The following is a 22,783-nucleotide window of genomic DNA, read 5'->3' on the forward strand; positions in this document are numbered from 1 at the left end:
TCTAACTTAGCATCATCTTTCCCAAAATATGGTGCCTAGAACTGAACACAATACTCCAAATATGGTCTGACCAGGGAAGAGCAGAGAGGGATTTCAGTGAGCTCATCTGCTCCTGTGGGTTCAAGTATCATCCGTCTCTATGTAGATACTCCCACTGCTATATATGGAGCCCTAATCTCTCTCCTGAATTCCTATCCCATACCACCATAAGCAGATGATGGATACACAAATGCTTTGGCAAGTATAACATGCTATACATACGCAAGGTATTATTATTACCCAAGTGTATAGACATGAAGGCAAGTGACCAAGCTTTTGGCCCAAGCTCACAAGAGGCTTGAAATGCAGTGGCTGACCCAAGCATTTCCTTTCCCAGGAGTGCTTACGACTTCCTTCCAGGCTTGTGGCTACTACATGCAGAAACCATGGCAAGGTCTCTGAAAGGAAGGAAGAGGGACCTTGTTAATTAGCTTTCTCTTTTGGATGACGCCACCATAATTCTGATTCATTTCCATGAATTGAAGAATTAAAAAAAATTTAAAAAGAAATAAATGGTTGGTGTTTCTGCAGAGAGCTGAATGAGAAATGCCCCCAGGATCACAGATTAGGACAAAACTGAAATTTGGGAAAATAACAAAATGAACTTGGCCCTCCACTCTGACCTGTGTTATCATCTACCCTTGTAAATGAAGTCATAATCCAAAATGGAAATGAAGAGGACTAAATGACTGCTTCCTACCAGTGGTCTTCAGTGTATTTTTAATATATAAAAAAAAATAATTTCGGTGTCTTACATATATTAGTTATTAGTATGATTTATTTGCAGTACTTATTAAGCATGTGCCCTTGGACAAGTAAATTATCTAAACCTTAGTTCCCTTATTTGTAAGGTGGAGATAAACATCCATGTACTCCCTACGTGGGGTGGGGGCTATAATAACTAACATTTAAAAAGGCCCATAAGGTTAACAAAATATGTTATATACATTATCTTATTTGACTCTCAACACTGTGATGTAGATGCTGTTTTTGTTTTGGTTTGTTTTGGTTTGGTTTTTGCCAGATACATGGAAGCTGAGGCTTAGACAGGTTAAAAAAAAAAGAAAAAAAAAAGACTTGCCCATGATCACTTGATTACTAAATATTTGAATCAGGAGTTGAATCCATGAAGCCTTCCCTGATCTTCCTTGTGGATAAAATCATAATCTAAATTGGGAATGGAGAAGGGGAAGTGGCTAAATGATTTTTACTTTCTTGAATTTTATAAAGTACTTCATATGTCCCATATGCACTTATGATGCTCTATTTTGCATCACATTTATTTGTGGCCATATATCATTCTTCTAATTGATTATACAATCCTTGAGAGGAACTGAGAAGTTTTGTTGACTTGTCCATGGTCACATAGCTAGCATGTGTCAAAGGAGGGACTTGACTTGCTAACTCCAAGTTTAGCGCTCTAGCCATCATGCAATACTGCCTCTCTGCATTGAATATAATTATCATCATTATTATTATCATATTTACTACTACTACTACTACTACTACTACTACTTCTCCTGTATCTCTTCCTCCTCCTCTTCTCCTCCCTCTTCCTCCTCCTCCTCATCCCTTCCTCCTCTTCTTCTTCCTCTTTCTCCTTTTTCCTTCATCACAAGTGGTCCCTCTGTCCACATAGGAAGTCTTCTTCTTCTTCTTCTTCTTCTTCTTCTTCTTCTTCTTCTTCTTCTTCTTCTTCTTCTTCTTCTTCTTCTTCTTCTTTTTCTTCTTTTGCTGCTGCTGCTGCTGATATTGTGGATTACTCTCAGTCTGGTTTAGCAGTCTGCTGACATAGCTGCTGTGCAGCTTCTTGGAGCCACAGGTCACAATTGACTGGACATTAAAGGTAGATGAGCAGCCCCGAAAAAAAAAAAAAAACCTTGGCAACCTCACACCAAAGATGTTGGTCCTCCCTGAACATCCCATGCACCCATCTTGGCAAATAGGCTAAACCAGCTTAAGGGTAACTAACAGGTCTCAAACCCATTGGTGAGTTAGGGGAGTGCATATCCCAAGAATGTTAAGAATTTCCCTGGTGGAATGGCTGGATGAGAACAATTTGTTCCTATGGACATGAAGGAGGCTGAAGCTGGTGCTGTGAAGCACTTAGAGCTTTGAAGCAGACATTGAAGATACCAAGGTCACCCACTGCATCCTAGGCCATTGCTAGTTGCCCTACTTGTGCTTCCATGATTCGGGAAAAGAGAATGAGGCTGGCAACTTTGTGCAAATCTGCCTCATTTAAATCCAATCCACACACATTACCTCCAGAAAAAGGAATATAATGTCATATACTTATCTTTCAGGGAGGAAGGAGATTTTTATCCATCAAACAAATGGAGGAAATCAATGAGGACAAAATGATGGACTTAGTTCTATAAAGCTAAAATGATTTTTTTCTGAACAGAAAGTATTCTCTTTCAAATTAAAAGAAAAGAGTCAAATTGGGGAAAGTATTTTAAGTAAATATATACAATAAAGCTCTTCCATTCAGAATTTATAAGGAATGGATAGATGCATTATTATGAGATTAATAATGCGCATTTCTCAGTGGAGCAACATTCAAATCCTATGAAAAGATCATAAAAATTCCTTAGTAAACAGAGAAATGCAAATCAAGCAAACTTAATATCCCATCTTGTTAATCCCTCCCCCTTTTTGGAAGATGATGAGAGCAGATACTCTGATCCACAGTTTTCTTCAGGATAGAAATTATCTAATGTGGAAATTCTTTTCACTGAATACTTCTATAATTTATTGTCATAGAGAGTTGTCTGTGGCATTGAAAGATTAAGTGATTTTTTTTGTGGTCATATAGGTGGTATGTGCCAGAAGAAGAAGAAGGAGAAGAAGAAGAAGAAGAAGAAGAAGAAGAAGAAGAAGAAGAAGAAGAAGAAGAAGAAGAAGAAGAAGAAGAAGAAGAAGAAGAAGAAGAAGAAGAAGAAGAAGAAGAAGAAAGAGAGAGGGAGAAGTTTACATAGCTGATATGTTGGGAACAGTAAAAAACAGGAAACCACCCTCATAATAAAAAAATGAATGATGGCTGAATAAATTATGCTATATTAAGGCAATGCAATAATTTCTTGATATAAATTATGATATATTGATGCAGTGTTCAGCTTGAATGTCACAATCTGCAGGGGGTCTTTCTTAGTCCTTCCAACTCCTAGTGCCTTTTACTCTAAGGTTACCTTGCTTCTGCTCTCTCTATCTATATCTTGTATATACCTCCATGTTCTCTCCCTTGAATGAAAAACATCTTCATATCTTCAACACTTGACACATTGCTTGGCATTTAATAAACAATAATAATATAATTATAGCTAGCTTTTAGATAGCTCTTTGGTGTTTGCAAAGCACTTTACAAATTCCTCATTTTATACAGGGATGTGGGTGCTATTAGTCTCCCATTTTATAAATGAAAAACTGAGGCAGGCAGAGGTTAGATATCTTGCCCAGTGTCAGTCACAGATATTAAGTGTCTAAGCCTGAATTCAAACTCAGTTCTTTTTGGCACTTAAAGTGCTATAATCCTGGGTCACCCAGCTGCTGTTTGGTTGATTAATTGGTTATCTCTAGGAGAGGGAAATCAGTGCTTTCAGGAGTTCCTTCAACCCTCAAATCCAGAGTGACTATATAGATCACTATATATTCACTCATTAATGGATGGATTAATGAATGAATAGCATATCTGACCCTTTCTACATACCAACTACTATGATAAATGTTGAAAATGAAAAAGGAGACATTCCCTGATATCTAGGAGCTCATATTCAAAAGGAGGAGGTGACACATTTAGGGATATGTTTTAGGAAGAATGTTTTTGTCTGGTAAGTAACAGGGATGTTGAGTAGAGCCATGAGTGAGTTACAATTTGTTTGTTTTCCAGAATCAAAGATAGAATTGACTAGTAAATATGCTAGTTTATTTTTTTGTATTTTAGAGAATAAGGGGATAATATATGTGTGTGTAGTCAGTAGAAGAGATGGCAAGAAGACTTCTGGAAAGAAAGGAGGAAGGTTGGATGGGATGTGAAGCATTATCTGGGGCCAACTAGATAATGAGTGTGATTAGTGAATGAGTAAGCATAACCTCCCAGAGTTTTATGGGAGGTTATGCTTACTCATTCACCAATTACAACAGTTTGGCCCAGGGTAGGAGTTCCAAAGCTGAGGAAGATGAAAAGGAGAAGGAGGAGGAGGAGAAAGAGAAGAAGGAGGAAAAGTAAGAGGAGAGGGAAAAGGAGGAGAAGTAGGAAGCATCAAAGATAGAGGAAGATGGAGAAAAACAGGTTCAAAGATGATAGAATTTCAGACAGGTCTGAAAGGGAACTAGAATCTATGCAAGTTATTTTTCTTATTTGTTCTTTATCAATTTTCTTGGTTTATCCTTGTTGAAAGGAGGTTTGGGCAAGATTTCCCTCCTCCTTTTCTATTTTATGTGATTATTATGAAGTTTGCAATTTTTAAAAGTGTCTGAAACAGGAGTGAAACTCAGGTCTCTGATTCCAAATCCAGACTTCTTTTTCACTATGCTATTCTGTAATCTCATATCTTCTTATAATGTGTACTATTTCTTTTATTCATTTATTTATTTATTTATTCATTCATTCATTCATTTATTTATTTATTTATCCATTCATTCATTCATTTATTTATTTATTTATCCATTCGTTCATTTATTTATTCATTTATTTATTTATTTGTGTGTGTGTGTGTGTGTGTGTGTGTGTGTGTATACATAATATATTTATTTTTATTTATTTATTTAGTATTGACCTTCATCTTTGCTGTAACCAATCAAAGATCTGGCTGCCCATAGAAAACTATTTGTAAAGTAGCTATCCATCATTCACCGATTTTTAAGACAGAAACAACCTCATTTTTTATGATGGCACTTCGTGCTTACATGTTCACTATTCTTGAAAAAAATATCCATGATGTATAGGTGTAAAGCTTCTGATTGTCCTATAATCCTTTGAATTCTTTTATTTTTGAACTTTGACTTGTGTCCACCTTTTCTCTGAATACATTGATCAATAACATAGATGTTAGCATGGCTTGGACTTCATAATTTTTAAAATTTATTCATCCACTGCAATAGACCACAGAATCACAAAATTTTAAAACTGAAAGAGACTTGGACAGTAACCTAGTCCGACACAAATCACAAGGAATCTAAACTATACAATAGCTCTTCTATGGTCATCACCTCTCTGCTGATGTTTGTCTTTCGTTTTTGAAGAGGATCAATGATATGACAGGGTGATGTCTTAATTTGCAAGTGAATTAGGTTTAAGTGAGGCAGAGTTGCACAAAGTCATCAGCCTCACTCTTTCTTCCAGAGTCATGGAAGTTTAGTGGCAGGACAAAAGTCAAGATGACTAGTGATGGCCCAGGATGCAATGGATGACCTTGGTGTCTGACCAAGCTCTAATCTCCACAGTGCCTGCTTCAGCCACTTTAATGACTTTTGGAACTAATTGTTCTCATCTACCCATTCTTCTAGGGGAGTCCTCACATGCATGGGGCAGAAGTTCCCCTCACTCACTGATGGGTTTTATTCCCTGCTAGAATAACTGCCCCCTCATGGAGGAGGAGCCTTCCCATTCCGTTTTTTGACAGCTCTAATTATCAATAGGGATTTTTTTTTCTGACATCAAGATAAAATTTCTCTCTTATCTTTTATGTTGACTCCCAAGCCCTACTATTAGGTTGGCAATCTGGGGCTACACAGAAGACAAATCCCTCTTCTGTATGACAACTTTTCAAATTTTATTTGAAAATAACTAACATGCTCCCAACTGATTCTCCAATTCTCCATTATTCTTCAGTTCTTTTAATCAAATGGCATATGGTATCGACTCAAGGGTCTTTACCATTTCATTGTCCTCTTCTTTACAATCTCCAAGTTATCTGTGTCCTTCTAAGACTGTGGTGCCCAGAACTGAACACAGTATTCTAAGCGTGGACTAAGTAGGGCAGGGTGCAATGAAACTATGAGCTCCTTATTCCTGAAAGATATGTCAATCCTTAATGCAGCTCAAGATCAAATGGATTGAATTGAATGAACAGTCCTTGAAACTGGTACCTACCTGAACTTAAATATAATGAAGAATAGTGATTCTAGGGAACAGGTGATGAAATAAATTTGTCTTTTGATAGAGAGGTGGAACTTTGGGTACAGTGGAATATGGCTATCAGACATGTTTGCTGTGGACTGTTAGTTTTGGTTTTGCTTAATTATGGGATATGTGTGTGTGTGTGTGTGTGTGTGTGTATAAGTGTGCTGTTATTATTCTTATAAGAGATGTTTGGGAGGGGGCAGGAAAAAGCTCTTGAATTTTAAAAAAGCCATCAATTTTTAATAGGAAAAAACCACAAATGACTAACTGGCCATGAATAGTGTATTCAAATGGTTGAAGGCTTATCATAGGGAAGAATGGTCAGATTTATTCTGCATACTTCCAAGGACCAGAACTGGTACCAATGTGGGGAAATAGAAGGCGATCCAAGCTATAGCATCATGGGATGCAACACTGGAAGGTACCCTAGATATCATGTGATAAAATACCTTCATTTTAGAGATGGGAAACTGAGATTTAAAGAGGTAAGACACTTTCAGAGGCTCACACATCTAGAAAGTAAAAGATATTTTTTTAAATAGCCCAAATAAGAATTCCATATATAAGTACTGATTGATATTGAGAACTCCCAGATAAGGAAATTCAATGAAGGATAGCACCTTCTCTGTAACATTGTCTTAGACAGTTTGTCTCACTAAGATATTAAATAACTTGTCCAAGATCACAGAGCCAATATACACCAGCTCTTTTGAAGTCATCTCTCTATCTACTATGCCATAGTTCACATTGAGGAAGAGCTCAAAATAATTGAATAACTTACTAACATTTGCTGTTATTCAGAAATGGAATGGGCTGTTATGAGCTACATAATTCTATGATAGAATTATTCTAGCATAGAGGAGATGATCATTCCTGCATGGAAAGGGAGATTGGACTAGTTGGCTCACAAGCTCTCTCTGAGCCCTAAGATTTCACAAACACCAGGATGGATGAACATATAGGCTGTAAGTAGTCTCTCATGAGGTGCACTTCATGGTCTTAGCCATCAGCCTCTGTACTGCAGTGGTATCCATTTACATTCACGATTGCTTTATCTTGTGAAGCCGTTGGGACAATGGCCCCTTCTGCTGACCTCCACAAAATGAAAATAGGGAGATGTTGGTTTACTTCAGCTATTGCCTCCTGAGGCTTCAGGGAGCAGATCAATAAAGAGCCTTGGTTAAGACTCTGGCTTCTGAGGGGCTGTCCCTGAATAGACACCTGAATGTGAAAAGGAAAAAAAAAATAAACACAGATTTAAATGGCTCCAGAGTTCTGTGAGGTTGAGAGACGATTTGACAGAAAAATTAAAGGATATAAAATTTGAGCTGTCTGTACTCCCCCTACTACTGGAAAAAATATAATAAAGGTTTATACTTTTTTTCTGCCTAAAGCTAAAACGGCCCTTCTCAGAACACAGCTCACGTGGGAGATGTAAGGAAGAAATATTTTTATCAGTGGGTTTATAAGAAGTCAGTCTCCACTCCTGAATGCTCAGAACTGTGTTGGGCAGGAGGGAGGGCTGCGGAAGGCTGGGTGCTTGGGAAGTGCACCGTCATCTTCATTTTCCTCACAGAGATGCTCTGGAGGTGGGGAGGCTCACAGTATGCTATTTTTTTCTGCTCAACTATCAATATGCTTTCAAAGCACAATCTTGCATGTTATTCAGCAGCCTGGAGCCCTGGAAGCACACCCAAAGACTGAAGCCATGAAGAGAATAATAAGTGGGGAGCTGGCTCATTCACAGGCTCTGCCTTGGAGACAAGCAGGCTGGATGGAACTGCCTACAAGATGCTAGGAGAAGGGAAACGGTGGGCATGGAGGGACAGACTTTGACCCCTCCTTGAAGAAAGACGTACTGCCTTAAAGACGGATGACTTTTTGAAATACAGTCAAAGAAATATAGTGGCTTCTTTTCTACAACCTAAAGAGGAGAAACAACATAACATGAGGCATAAACTGCTAGATTTGCCCCCCAAAAGAGGTGGTTACTATATTGAGGAAAGAGCACAGGACATAGAATCAGAGGACCAGGGTTCAAATCCCAATGCTTCCATTGACTGTCTCCTATGTGATCTGGAGCAGGTCACAGTTTCAGCTGGATTTCAGTTTCCTCATCTGTAAAATAAGAGTATTAGACTAGATGGCCATAAGGTCCAATGCAGCTCTAAATCTGATGCTATGTTCGTACAACCTCCTTGTCCTTCCAGACCTAGGATTCCATGATATCTTCTGGGTTTAAGACCTTTTTTTCTTCCACTTACTAGTTGAGTGATCATCAGTATCTCCTAACCATTCTGAGAGTCAGTTATCTCATCTATAAAATGGGGATGATAACAGTACCTATAATATCTATCTTGTTGGGTTGTATTGAGACTCAAATTAGACAATATTTATAAAGTACTTTGCAAACTTTGTAGCACTAAATAAATTCCATTTATTATTATTAGGACCTTCAATGGTCCACAACCCCATTGATTCGAGTCCTTCTTACACCAGTACAAATTACAACCAATCCCACTGCTCCCATCCTGAGGGACTTTTGTCCACACCCTTCCATAAATCTCCTGCAGAGCCTTTACCCAAGGCTTCAGAGGCCTTTCTTGAGGCATTTTACTGCATCCTGAATACCATCATAATGTTTCACTTTTCTATCATTTATCTCTCTTTCTTGAGCTCATACATGTCTGATGTCATGTTACATCTCTTCTACAAGTCATAATCAATAATAGACTCTATCCTACTCCCACCCACCATATATCTTTATACTACCCTTTGTGCTATAAACTGCTAGTTCTTTGAGTCACTACAATTTTGAATCTTCTGAGATCAAGAGCTATAGATAGTGACAATAATAGCTTGTTATCATTGTAACTTGGTAAGTTCATAACACACTTTCTTCACAACAACCCTGTAAAGCAGATATTGTTATCCTCATTTTACCAATGAGGAAACTGAAGCCCGGGAGGCTAAATAACTTGTCACCTTGAGTGACTCTCAGGTCATTCAAACTGCTAGGAAATGCTGGAATAGGGAATTAGACCCAGGTTTTCTAACTAAAAGTACTCTTTTCACCCACTATGATTCCCAGTAACAATAGTAAATGTTGATAGGAACAAAGAAAATTTGGTGGGCCAAATAGCATTTTGGCAGACATCAAGTTTTTTTTTTCTTTAATGTTAGCAATAATATAAATGGAAGGTATATAAAATTGAAACTAATCCATCTGTAATAATAATAATCAAAAAGCTCAGCCCAGGAGCAGGGGGAAGGGAAAGGGAACAAGTATCCACAAACTACCTACTATGTGCCAGGCACTACATTAAGTGCTTTACAAATATAACCTATTTTGAGCTTCACAATAATCCTGAGTGGTAGATGCTATTATTATTCCAATTTTACAATTGAGAAAACTCAGTCAGAGAGATGCTAAGTGACTTGGCCAGGATCATACAATTAATAAATGTCAGAGGTTGAGTCTTCCTGACTCAAGCCAAGGGATCTATCCACTGTACCACCTAGAAGAGATGGCAAAATCCACCTCTCTTTTTCTTTGCATGTTACTATTCAGGTGGAATACTGCACAGACTATTAGACTAAGTGGATGTCTTGGTTGGTTTATTATAAGGCATAGCTCAGTGGGTGGGATGGACCTATTCAGAAATAAAGGTGATATAAAAAAAGACATCAATATTGTTAAAAGAAATTTGCTGGAAGGGCTTGTATATGTTTGAGTTAAAGAAAGAGAAAATGAGCACACAGAGTAGAGACTGTGTACTGGTTAATGTTTACAGAAGAAATAATAATTATCTAATTCATAAGTTGAGCCTCTATGTACAATTCTATTCCTAACACATTATTTCTAAAAGCTTTCTGCCTTACTTTAAAATATATACATATATTCTAGTTCTCTAATATACAGTGTAATAATTATAAGCATCATAGTCTGTTAGGTTATAAGCTCTAGTAGATAGGAACTATGTTGATTGTTTCTTAGACTGAGTTACTGAATAAGTCATTTGGTCACTAAGAATTTATTAAACTTTTAGATGGAGGGATTCAGTAGATAGACTACTGGCTTGGGAGTGAGGAAGACCTGAGTTTGAATGCTACCTCAGGCACTAACTTATGTGACCTTGAGTCACTAAAACAAATAAATAAATGAACAAATGAATGAATGAAATAAGCAAATAAATGAATGAATGAAAGTCTGCCTCACTTTTTCATATGTAATATAAGGGTCATAATATCACTTACTCCATGCAGGGTTATTGTGAGGATCAAATGGGATAATATTTGTAAAGCATTTTATAAATTTTAAAGCTATATATAAATAAATGCTAGTGATTATTACATGCCAGGGGTAGCAAGGTAGTGCAGTAAATAGAGTTCTAAGCCTGGAGTCAGGAAGATCTGAGTTTGAATCCTGCCTCAGACATTTACTAGCTATGTGATCTTGGACAAGTCACTTAACCCTGTTTGCCTCAGTTTCCTCAACTGTAAAATGAACCGAAGAAGGCAAACTACTCTGCTATCTTTGCCAAGAAAACCCTAAATGGGGTGACAGAGAGTCATACACACTAAAACGACCGAATAATAACAACAACAACAACTATTATATGCCAGGCACTAAGCTAAGCACCCAGGATACAAAGGTCATTGCTTTCAAGGTGCTCACATTCCAACGTACATATAAGGTACGTACAGAATGTACAGAATGTGCAGAAGGTGATTTCAAACAGGAAGCCCTGGTGTATGGGGGAAGAGAAACTGGCAAAGACCTCCTACAGAAGATGAGATTTGATATGAGTCTTAAAGGAAGCCAGGGAATCTAAAAGGTGCAGGTAAAGCAGAGAACATTCCAAGGATGGGGAATTGTTAGAGTCTAAAGAGGTCTAGGGATCTATGGCACATTCATGACACTCTAGTCAACTTTGTCTACTATTGAGCTCTACTGTGCTGTGAACAAAAAGATACTTGCCAAGCAATTACAATTGCCAATTACAAAAAATTGTAATCAACATCAATTAGACAAATTCCACTCTTACTGCCTTCCCCATAGCTCCTTAGGTTATCACCATTTAGTAAATGTTGGCTATTGACTACATAGAAGTATTCTACTGATTTCTCATGTAGTTTGGAATTCTGGGTTATTGAATATTATGCAACTGATGTGACAGACTCTGTAGTCCTACCAAATTGTAAAAGCTTTGAGCATGGCCCCAGGGATATACTGTGCTTGCCTATCTGTGCACAAGCTCAGACATGAGTACAGAGATTCTGGTCACCTGGTGATGACTGTAGCAACACATGAAACAGGCAAAAATAGAAAATGATTCTCAGTCTCATAGTATCTGCTTCCTCAGTAATTAAAGCATTGCAATAAGTAGGTAGCCCTACGTACATCACGATAAGTAGATACTTTACTTTACTTCAAATTTATTTGTTAATCTTCTTAAGGTGTAGTCTTTGTCCAAGGTCTAATAACTTGATATATTACTAGAAAAACTGAGTCATACATACACTGACATTTCCAAAATAAATTAAATCAGAAAACATGAAGAAGTTGCAGCAAAATGGGTAACTCAAAGGAAAAGGCACATCTCTTATGTAAATCAGCTGTTAGATATTACTAATGATGATTTTCCTGAAAAAAAGTAGCATAAAAAACATTATCAAGGACATGCTTGTCTTAAAAATTAATTGAGGCTGCTTAGAAGGAGGTATAACAAGATTTAAAGACAACAGAGATGGCTATCAGTAATTTCATGCTGATACTCCATACATACATACATACATACATACATACATACATATATACATATATATACACACACATATATATATACATATATACACACACACACACACATATATACATATATATATATATATATATATATATATATATATATATATATTCAGTCATTTCAGTTGTGTCTGACTCTTTGTGACCCCACTTGGGGTTTTCTTGGCAAAGCTACTGTAGTGATTTGCCATTCCCTTCTCCAGCTTATTTTACAGATTAGGAAACTGAGGCAAATAGGGTTAAATGATTGGCCCAGGGTCACAAAGCTACTAAGTGTCTGAGGCTAGATTTGAAACCAGGTCTTTCTGACTCCAGGCCTGGAGCTCTATCCACTGTGCCACCTAGCTGTTCATAAATATGGATACAGGTATCAATACATATTACATACATTCATCTACATATATACACATGCACATACATGTACACATGCGCATATGTATAGGCATGTACATATATGTTCACATTGCATTGTAGATACATGTGTATACAAATGTGCACATGCATAATATGTATTTATATTGGTATCTATCTATATAAATATAAGTATGGATATATACACAATCCATTTCTTTCTGGCCACCATCCTGCCCTGCACTTGTCCTTGCCCTTCCATGAGCTTATCACAAAGGGATACATCTTTTTTAAAATTATAAATAATTATCTATCTTTATTATTAGTTTTAGTATTAATAAATTGTATATCCAGTGACTTTTAAAATATTCCTTTACTTTGCAAACATTTATTATCTCTTCATCTCATTGCTCCTATTTAATTTTTTTAAATGAAAAATAAAATCCTCATAATAAATGTGCAGTCAAATAAAACAAATTTTCCCATTAGCCATGTCCAAAAATGTGTGTCTCACCCTGGATTTTTAAGTCCATCATCTGACTAGCCGGAGATGGGTGGTATGTTTCATCTTCAGTATTCTGGACTTATGGCATATCATCGTATTGATCAAAGCTCTAAATTCTTTCGGAGTTGTTGTTTCTTTCTGTGATATTGTTTTCATATAACTTGTTTTCCTAATTCTACTCCTTTCACTCTGCATTGGTTCATATATGTCTTCTCATTTTCCATGGGTATATCTAACATGGTGAGGGTCTAGTTCACTCTGGCTTTATATATAAAAAAAAAATATTAATGGACTAGGAAGGCTGTCCATCCCTGGCTCTTATTATGTGACCATTTCTTTTTCTATGGCATGCTTATATTCTGTTTTTCCCTCTATTTTTTTGCCTCTAATGAATAAGTTTGCTTCTACCCAACATTGCACTTTGGGTTTTCCTTAGCCTATATCACCTGAGTTAAAATAGGAAAGCCTTTCACTTCTATAATCCCATGACTGACTCACCCCATGTATGTTCTTCCTATGACCTCGCGGAAGCATCAACATGGCTCAGTCTTTCCTTTTCCTCTTCTCACTAATATTGCAACTGCCACGTGCCCTGCTCAGATAGGACTCTGGCAGAGAGAGAAAGTGGTAGATATCAGTGGCAGATTGGAATCACTCAGCCAGCAAGAAGAGGTTAGTCATCCTACTGACATATCAGAGACAGAAAGGAGAAGAAAGGCACACTGCTTCCTCGTAATCGGGGAAGGAATATATGTGAAACAAAGCCAGACCCTACAACATCCAGATAGTTGTCCCTCGAACTAAGTGGCAACTAGGCATGTGCTGATAAATATTTAACAACCATATCTCTGGGGGTAAGAGTGGGGGTGGGGGAAATGTAGGCATGGCTCAATTTTAAGTTTAACCTGCAATTTTTACATTGAGTTCAAGAGAAGTATAGTGATTTATACAAAGGTCACACAATAGATACAAAATTTTAACAGAGGTCTTCTGATTCCAAATGTTATAGTTCTCAAATTAAATAACATTTATTCAGGACCCAAGTATAATTCTCTATCCAATGAACTACAGGAACTGAGTAAATCATAGAGTACACATTTCTTCAAACTGACAGAGATTTCCCCTTCAACCCAGATGAGAATAAGGTTCCAATATTGTTTTGTTCCATAAATTAAAAAATAAAGTTAAAAAAAAATGAAAAACATAAAAAGTAAACTGTCAGAGTGAACTGCCTCAGATTGGTGTAGAATACCCTGGTAGGTATAGAAGAACAAACGTGAGAGAAGATACAGTTCTGCCCTCATGGAGCATACTTCTTAGGGAGACAATGTATTGCATCGGGGAGGGGCAGGGGGGAGCCCTGAATCTGTAATAAAAAATCTGGACCCAAATACTACCTTTGTTGCTACCTATGTGGCTTTGGCCAAGTCACTGTATCTCTATGAGACTCAATTTCCTTATCTTTAAAATAAAGGAATTGGGCCATGTGATCTCTAGCATCCTTTCTAGCTCAGTCTATAATCTCTAACTAAGATATACACATAGCACAGAGCTGCAACAGTAGAAGAATGGTATAGAAAGGAGACTTTGGTCTTAGAGTCAGGAAAAGGGAGTTTGAACCCTAGTACCAAGACTTACTAAACATACGACCTTGGTCAACTCATGCAAGTTTTAGTTTTGCTAAATTTTGCTAAAAATTCTAAGTTTTAGTTTCCTCATCTGTAATGGAAAGTTAATTATTCCTTCCCTCTCTAATTCATTATGTTGGAAGGAAAGTGATTTGTAATGTTTGTCCGCTGAAATGTGTGTAACTACAGAGATACAAAAACACATTTGCATTGTACTGTGCTGTATTAGTGAGTGGCAACACGGCATAGTATAAAAATGTTGGAACAGAGCCTGGAACCTCAACTCTGGTGCTAGCATTGCCCCTTTCCCCATCTGAGTCACCATTTCTCCCTCTGTAAAATGAATGAAGCTAGTTGGACTAGCTGCTCTTTAAATAATTACCTTTCACCTCTAAAGAATCTATGATTTGGAGTGATTACTTTGTTGTTACTCAAGAAAATGGTTTACCATACAGGGTTAAATGGAACTGGAGCTCTGGGCATTGTAAGCAGTGTTTTAAATTATCCCTTCATATTAAAGAGAATTAAGACCAGGAAGGTCATATGTACAATACTAGTTATCAGTATATAAGGATTAATGAGTTTTTAAGAATACAAGGAAAATAGTAAGAGAGATGTGGTGGATTTATTTCCTATTGCTTGCAAATCACCATTGAGATCAGGCTTATTTGATCTATTGTTATAGACAGGCTTCCCCTGTAAGAAAACAGTGTCACATACAGTGTTAGGCCTATAGAAGACACTCAGTAAATACAGCACAATGCTTTGGAAAGAGCATTTTTGGATTAATACATTTGAAATTAAAAGGCTTTAGTTTTTATTTTAGGTCTGTCACTTGTTGTAAGCAAGTTATTTAACTGCTAAATTTCTTCAACTACAAAAATGGTGATAATTATGCTATCTATGCATCACAGGATTTCTATGAGGCTTGTGGAATACTACATTTAGAGCTAGAAATGATTTTAGAGATTATCTCATCCAATCTCCTCATTTTACAAATGAAGAAACTGAAGCCTAGAGAGGTTATTACTATTTGTGAATTCTACAAGGTCACACAAAACCAGAATTTGAAGTCAGGGCTTCTGACTTCTAATATTACACTTGTAACCTAAGCCCCAAAGCCCATCCTCATGGGTGGAGACCAACACCTTGAGTCTGCTTCAGGAGGGGGGTGGGGAAGGAAAAGTAGATGAGAGAAGGATGGAAAAAAGAAATCCAGTCTCTTGAGTCTCTTCAGGGTCTTCTGACCCCCACCATCAAAAGAGAAAACGTAGGGAATTCCAACCTCTCTTCAGGGTCAAAATCAGGGAAAAAGCCAACACACTGAACTTCATTCATGTCCTTATTCTCAGACTGCTACACTATAGACTTCAGGGAATTTCCTCTTTGGGTGAGAACTGGGACTACTTCATTTGGTTGAGCTGAGATACCTCTCTCCCCATGAGAGGGCTCCTTCAATGTCTATCATCTCATAAACATTCTCATATGAATACTTTCTCTGATTTCTGGTTCATATTTATTTTTATAATTTATTTTTATATTTGTTTCTGTTCTACATTGCAACCATGTTCTACACACACACACACAACACACACACACACACACACACACACACCAAATGTCCATATTCTATGAGCAACAGACTGAGAACTGAGGACAGACAAGCAGAACTAGTGTTGAAATAAAAGATAACTTATAATAAAGTTAATCTGACACATATTCAGTGAAAAATACAATCACCATTATTGGGTTGCATGTTAATTAGTTATATATCTTGAGTCATTCATGCAAATTACTATAATTAGTATGACTTTTACCCATCAAATCTCTGAGGGAAGGGAGGGAAAAACCACACTCAGCAGGAAACTGCTCTTAGAACACTCTAAAAACTCCTGGCTTCATAATTGGGGGTGGGTGAGAAGGGAGGATTGAGTTAGGAAGTAGCCATAGGAATGAAAATGCTGAGGACTTGGATATTCCAAACAGCTTCAATGGAAAATGTGCCTCACTCAGAGGTTAAAAGCCAAGTTAGATTATATACGTAGGTCCCAGATTGTTTTGCAGTAAATTTTGAAGGTCCTCGATAAACAGCAATTCTGGAAGGGAGGAGGGTTGAGAGGACCAGACCTGTGATTTTATTGGTATAAGTATCTGACGGTAAGAAAATTCCCTCTGCCTATGTGGATGGGCACCTGATCTGGGACAGCAATGAGAGGTTAAATGACTTTGGCATTGTTCAGTGGTTGTTGTTCAGTGCCCAGGGTCACACAGCTAGTAAGTGTCTGAGGCCAGATCTGAAGTCTGCAAAATGATTCTTCCTAACTCCAAGCCAGGCACTCTAGCCGCTGCTCCACCCAGCCAATGTCTTAGCCAAAATAAAATAGCCAGTATCTATTAAAGGTCAGACTTAGTCCAGGTCTTCCTGTCTCTAAGACCAACTCTTTATGCCATATAGCATGCGTTCTTCTCACTAGAATAATATTAGTATTGAAAAGATGGAAGACAAGGAGAGTTACATACAGGGGTAGCTTGGTGACATAGTATGGGCAGGAAGACTCATCTTCCTGACTTACTAGCTATATAACCCTGGGCGAGTCACTTAACCCTGTAAAAATGAGCTGGAGAAGGTAATAGCAAGCCGCTCCAGTATCTTTGCCAAGAGAACCCCAAATAGAGTAACAAAAACTCAGATACTACTGAACAACAACGAAAGTGTTGTAGTGGGTGACATGCTAAACTTGTAATCAAGTCCCAGGAGTGTGCTGGAGCCAGCTTGATGAGGACTGGTAAATTTTCACTCTGAACATTTATACTTCACAAAGTGAGAAGTAATTTTGGAGCTCAAAACCCAGAAGGGAAAGACAGAAGATCATGGGAATAAATTGGGAGGAATTAGGAAGTCAGCATAAAGCCACTAGTTGCTTCTGGGAAAGGAGGTTAAGATCTAGAAGAAGTCCTTCAAATTGGAGGTGAGAAGTGGCCAAAGGAAAGAAAGAAAGAAAGCAGAAATCAGACTGTCTGGGGCTTAAGGGGACCTGAAACATCACTTCATTCAATTTCCTCTTTTTACATCTAAAGAAACTGAGCTTGAACAAGTTGAAAACCTTAAGGTCACAAACAGCTTGTCAGAAACAGATCTGGGCTAGAAACCAAATGTCCCAACTTCCAAGCCCATGCTTATTCTGTGATACCCAACTGCCATTTAGGGGTAGTGGTTGGCTCAGAGGGGCCCTGGTAAATGTGTGAGACATCTCTAGATTTAAAATTAGAAGACGAGTACAAGTTCAGGTCTTCTATTTACTGTGCGACCTTGAGCCAGACATTTTTCTTCCCTGGGCCTAGTTGCTTTCTCTGTTAAAGGAAAGGGTTTGGACTCAGGGGTGGGGAACCTGCAGCCTCAAGGCCACATGTGGCCCTCTAGGTCCTCAAGTGTGGACCTTTGATTGAATCCAAACTTCAAAGAACATATTAAGGGCATTTGTTCTGTGAAAATGGGATTCAATCAAAGGGCCACACTTGAGGACCCAGAGGACCGCATGTGGCCTTGAGGCTGCAGGTTCCCCATCCCTGGACTAGATGATCTATAAGGTTTCTCAAATCCCTAACATTCCATCATTCTATGATTCCGAGGATGTGGATCCTGATGAACAACACAGACTTTGATGATACAGGGCATGTGGAGATTTCTGAACCTATCACCTGGCAGAAGTACCCATTTGCCCAAAGGATATAGGATTGTTTTCTGAGACAAAGTCAGAGGATTCCTGAGATTAAAGCACTCAAGCTTCTGTCCCACAGATACGATTCATCCTGACAGGTCAGTGCTTTAAAAATGGGTACTTGATGGGACTATACTCACCCATTGGGAGTTATACCCTATGGCATTCTTGACTTTGACCTGGTTTCTGATTTGCCTCCCTTCTTGGCTTTTCAATAGTCCATCAACCAGGAATCTTCCTGTCTAAATTAGCCTGGCTTCCCAGCAACAACCTTCCCACCTAGCATGGCCATTACTCAATGGTATTATCTATGTCAGCTCAGCCTTGGCTAGAATTTCTCACTCTTGATCCCCTAGCCTTCCTGACCAAACTCTTGCCATTTGGCTGTTTAATTAATCAGCCTTTCACCTGCTCACCTGATCAAGCCTCACATATCAATTCAGAATGTTTTTTCATGAAAAAAATAATCCTTCATCACTTAGCCCACCACAAGCCCTGTAATAACAATGCTTTCTAGGACATCTCCATAGGTTAACTCAAGGCCAGAGGAATAGAAAGGGAGATGGGAACAGAGAGAACATAATGAATCACAATCATATAGTGCTTGAAGATTTGCTGAATAGTACTTAAATGTTATTATCTCCGTTTAGCTGACTCTCAGATGAGTAAAGTGACTAGTCACATAGTTAGGAATGTAATGCAATTCAAATTTAGCAACCATTTTCTTGGTACATATCAATATTTGTCCCTCTACTAGATGTTGTCAATTTAAATGCAGAATGAAATAGTCTCTTAATTTCAGAGGGGCATATTCTGCTGGGAGGGAAATAACATATATACAGATAACAAATACGAAATATGTGCATAAATACAAATTATTTGGAGGGGGCACTAACAACTGTGGTAATTAAAAAAAAACCTTAGTAAGAGAGTATATACTAAATTTTGAGAGGTCTGATTCCAAGACTAGCACTCTTCCAACTATACCACCTTGATCTTCTGAAAGGAAAGAAGTAAAAAGCAGAGGGGGAGATGGGAAGGGTACAAAGAAAAGGAAGTGAAAGAGTAGAAGGGTAGAAGGTAAGGGGCATGGAAGGTGGAATTAAAATGATGTATGCTCCAAGGTTAGGTTAATAAATACACACACACACATACACACACACACACACACACACACACACACACATATATGTATGTATATATGTGGAGAGAGAGAAAGAAAGAGAGAGAGAGAGAGAGAGAGAGAGAGAGAGTGAGAGAATTAGGATATGTGTAATCATCTACATACACAACTCACATAGCAGCACACCCCATCACACACACATATACACACAAATATACAAACACACATACATACACAAACACACATACACACTATGTGAGGCCTCTCTAAGACTTGAGAAAATAGAGAAAATAAAAACTATTATTCTAGGATGAATTACAAGTGGGCCTAAACCAAAAGCTTACTGGTAAATATCTAACAACCAGCTCTCTGAACGAAATGTACACAATTAGGTTAAATCTGCATCATTATAATTTACCTCATCACTTTAAGTCTAGAAAATAAAAAATAAAATAAATAAAGCAGTAAAACGAGCTTTGATTTGTAGTGTTTGCCAATTTCCAAGGTGTAAATGCTCACACTGAACATTTACCCATCAATTGTCCCAGTCCAGTTCAAACTGGCTTGTGCAAACTCCTGGCCTAATCCATACAGATATTCAAGGCTGTGGTGTTTTGATGTAGCTGATAAACATAGGGGGAAAGTAGTGATTTGGGTTCAGCTACATGAATGTAGGGGAAAAAAGCCATTGACTTCACCACATATCCCTAATCTCTGAAACTCAAGAGTTCCTATATGGCCAGTGATGACTTCCAAACACATGACAAAAATAGAAAGGAACGTTTGCAACCAAGACAAATAATAAATAAGACTGGGGCGGTAGTTACTGAGGCAGAAGCAAAGTGATTCAAATGACAAACTATTTGACCAAAGAGCTTATGCTGTCTAGCTGGGTACAGCTGTAGGTCTGACTCTCAGAAGAGATGAAATAAACCTGTACAAAGGGTTATTAAAAATTTTTTTAACTTAAAAAAAAATGTGACCAAACCCCTGTAGGAAAGAGAAAAGAAACAAGTGGTGACATGGCCAGAAGATGAAACCTTTCATCTGTTCAGGACAGGAAGCACCTTGAAACATAGTAGAGAATTCTGCCTAGATTAATGACATTAGCAGGCTTGACATGGAAGCAATAAGGAGTAGCTATAAAAGGGAAACATTCCAGTAGGGACCTAAACCTGGGAGCAAATGTTATAGAGATTACTGGGCAGGTTATTGTCCCTCCCCCATGTGTTCCTTGACCAAGGATAGTCCCTCTCTTAGCAATGCTGTATGGGTTGTTATTTCAAGCCCTGTTATTTTCATTGTTATTTACCTTGCTTTTACATTTTAATTAAATTCTCTTTTGTTTTGAATTGATGAGTCCCCTGATTTAGTCTGGCAAAAGAGAAACATCAGTGGGGGCTTATTAGTTTTGCTTTTGAGCAAAGGCTGACCCAAAATGTACCTTGAATCTGGGTATAGGCTTCAAGGTCCTACATTTGAGGGGGCACAGACTACAGATCTGTATTTATCTTTACATTATATGGTTGTTCACAGGACATCGCTGAGCTCATTAATGCATCTGCATTACAAAGCAGACTAGGAAGATCACCCTGTTGAAAACCTCCTTTCCCTGAGGATGATTTTGCAGTTTGTACTTTAGTATGTAGAAACTCATGTTTCTTTAAGAAGATACATCTTAGGCATCAAATACTGCTGAGTAGGAATCGTTCCCTATGGGCTGGTATGGTATATTTATCTATTCATCAGTTCAATTTTTGAACACTTTGCTAAGACCTCTTTGCCCCCTGAAAATAATAAATACACTACTAAAACTTAACATATTATGCTTAGACCACAAAGTCTGCCTTTTGCTACTTCCCACCTAGAAGTGTGGGTATGAGTGTGTGCATAAGAATTTCTATACGTGTGTGAATACCTAAAGAGCACTACTGATGTTGAAGTAGCATCCGATAGGCCTTACATCCTTCAGCTATCCAGTGCCTCCTGCCTAAAACTACCCAATTCATTTTATTGCAATGCTGCTTTTGGCATACCGTTCCCCTACTCAAACATCCTCAGTGGCTTTCTACTGCCTCTCAAGTAAAGTCCAAACACTTTAATCTAATTCAGGCTCTTACAGAATGTGGGATCGATCTATTTGCCTGGCATTACGTTCTATTATTCTTCTCCATAACACTCCTAATGTCTGCAAAAACTGACTACTTTCAACTCCTAGAAGACTTCATGTACATTCTCCCCATATATTGGTTCCTTTGCCTATAATCTGAGAAAGAGAGAGAGAGAGAGAGAGAGAGAGAGAGAGAGAGAGAGAGAGAGAGAGAGAGAGAGAGAGAGAGAGAAAGAAAGAAAGAAAGAAAGAAAGAAAGAAAAGAAAAGAAAGAAAGAGAGAGGAAGGAAGCAAGCAAGCAAAGAAGGAAAGAAGGAAGGAATTGTAGACAAACTATGTCAGAAGTCAAGCAGTGGTGGTGTATTATAAGCATCCTACAGCGAAATAGTAGCTAGGAAGAAAGTCAAGGAGAGAAGGGATTCAGTTAATCAATCAGCATGCATTTATTAAACACCTGCTATATGGGAGGATCTGGGAATTCAAATGTAAAGCATAAAACAATTCTTACTCTCAAGGAGATTAAATTCTAATGATGGTCTGGGGTTACAACCTATAGAAGCAACGTATCAGTGCAATAAACAGTAAATCTGAGGCAAATTGCAGGGAAGGGGGATCTACATGGGTGGATAAAGAATCCACATCAACTAAATTAGGAAAGAATAAATAGGACAATAGACAAATATTGGAGGAGATGTAGGAAAAATGAGGCATTGATGCACTGTTGGTGGAGTTGTCAACTAATTCAACCATTCTGTAGAGCAATTTGAAACCATGTCAAAAGGCTATAAAACCACAAATATATCCTTTGACCTAGGAATACCACTATTAGATCTGTATCTCAAAAGAGACTTCTAGGAGTCCAACTTTCATGAGGTCACAGTAGATGTGCTAGGCAAATGTACTCATGGCTAGATTATCCTCTCCATCATAGCCTCCTCACACCTTAGGTGAAAAAGAATTATGTTTCTAATGCAGAGCTAATATCAATTAGCAGTCTGGAAGCAAGAGTGAGACCCATTGAACACTGGAGTTTTTTAGGAGTTAGTGACTTTTGGCAGAAGTGTAGCCTAGTAGTCATACACACCCCATTAGGTCTTTATAGGATCATTGGTCTGCTGGTACAGTGAATAGAGACATAAATGAAGAGCATGCTGATTCTAGACTTGGAGTCTGAAGGGCTGAGTCAGAATCCCAGGTCTCAAAATCCTACTCTTATTTTACTGGTAATTAGTTTTGTGAACATAGTTCATAGATTCTTGAGCTGGAAAGAACCATCATCTGGTCCAATCTCCTTATAACAAATGTAGAAATTTAATCCAAGAGAGGCTATGTGACTTGCCCAAGGTCACAGGGGTAATAGCGAGCATACACAGGA

This window comes from Phascolarctos cinereus, unplaced genomic scaffold (assembly GCF_003287225.1).
Source record: "Phascolarctos cinereus isolate Bilbo 61053 unplaced genomic scaffold, phaCin_HiC Scaffold_4;HRSCAF=312, whole genome shotgun sequence".
In the NCBI taxonomy this organism is placed as follows: domain Eukaryota; kingdom Metazoa; phylum Chordata; class Mammalia; order Diprotodontia; family Phascolarctidae; genus Phascolarctos; species Phascolarctos cinereus.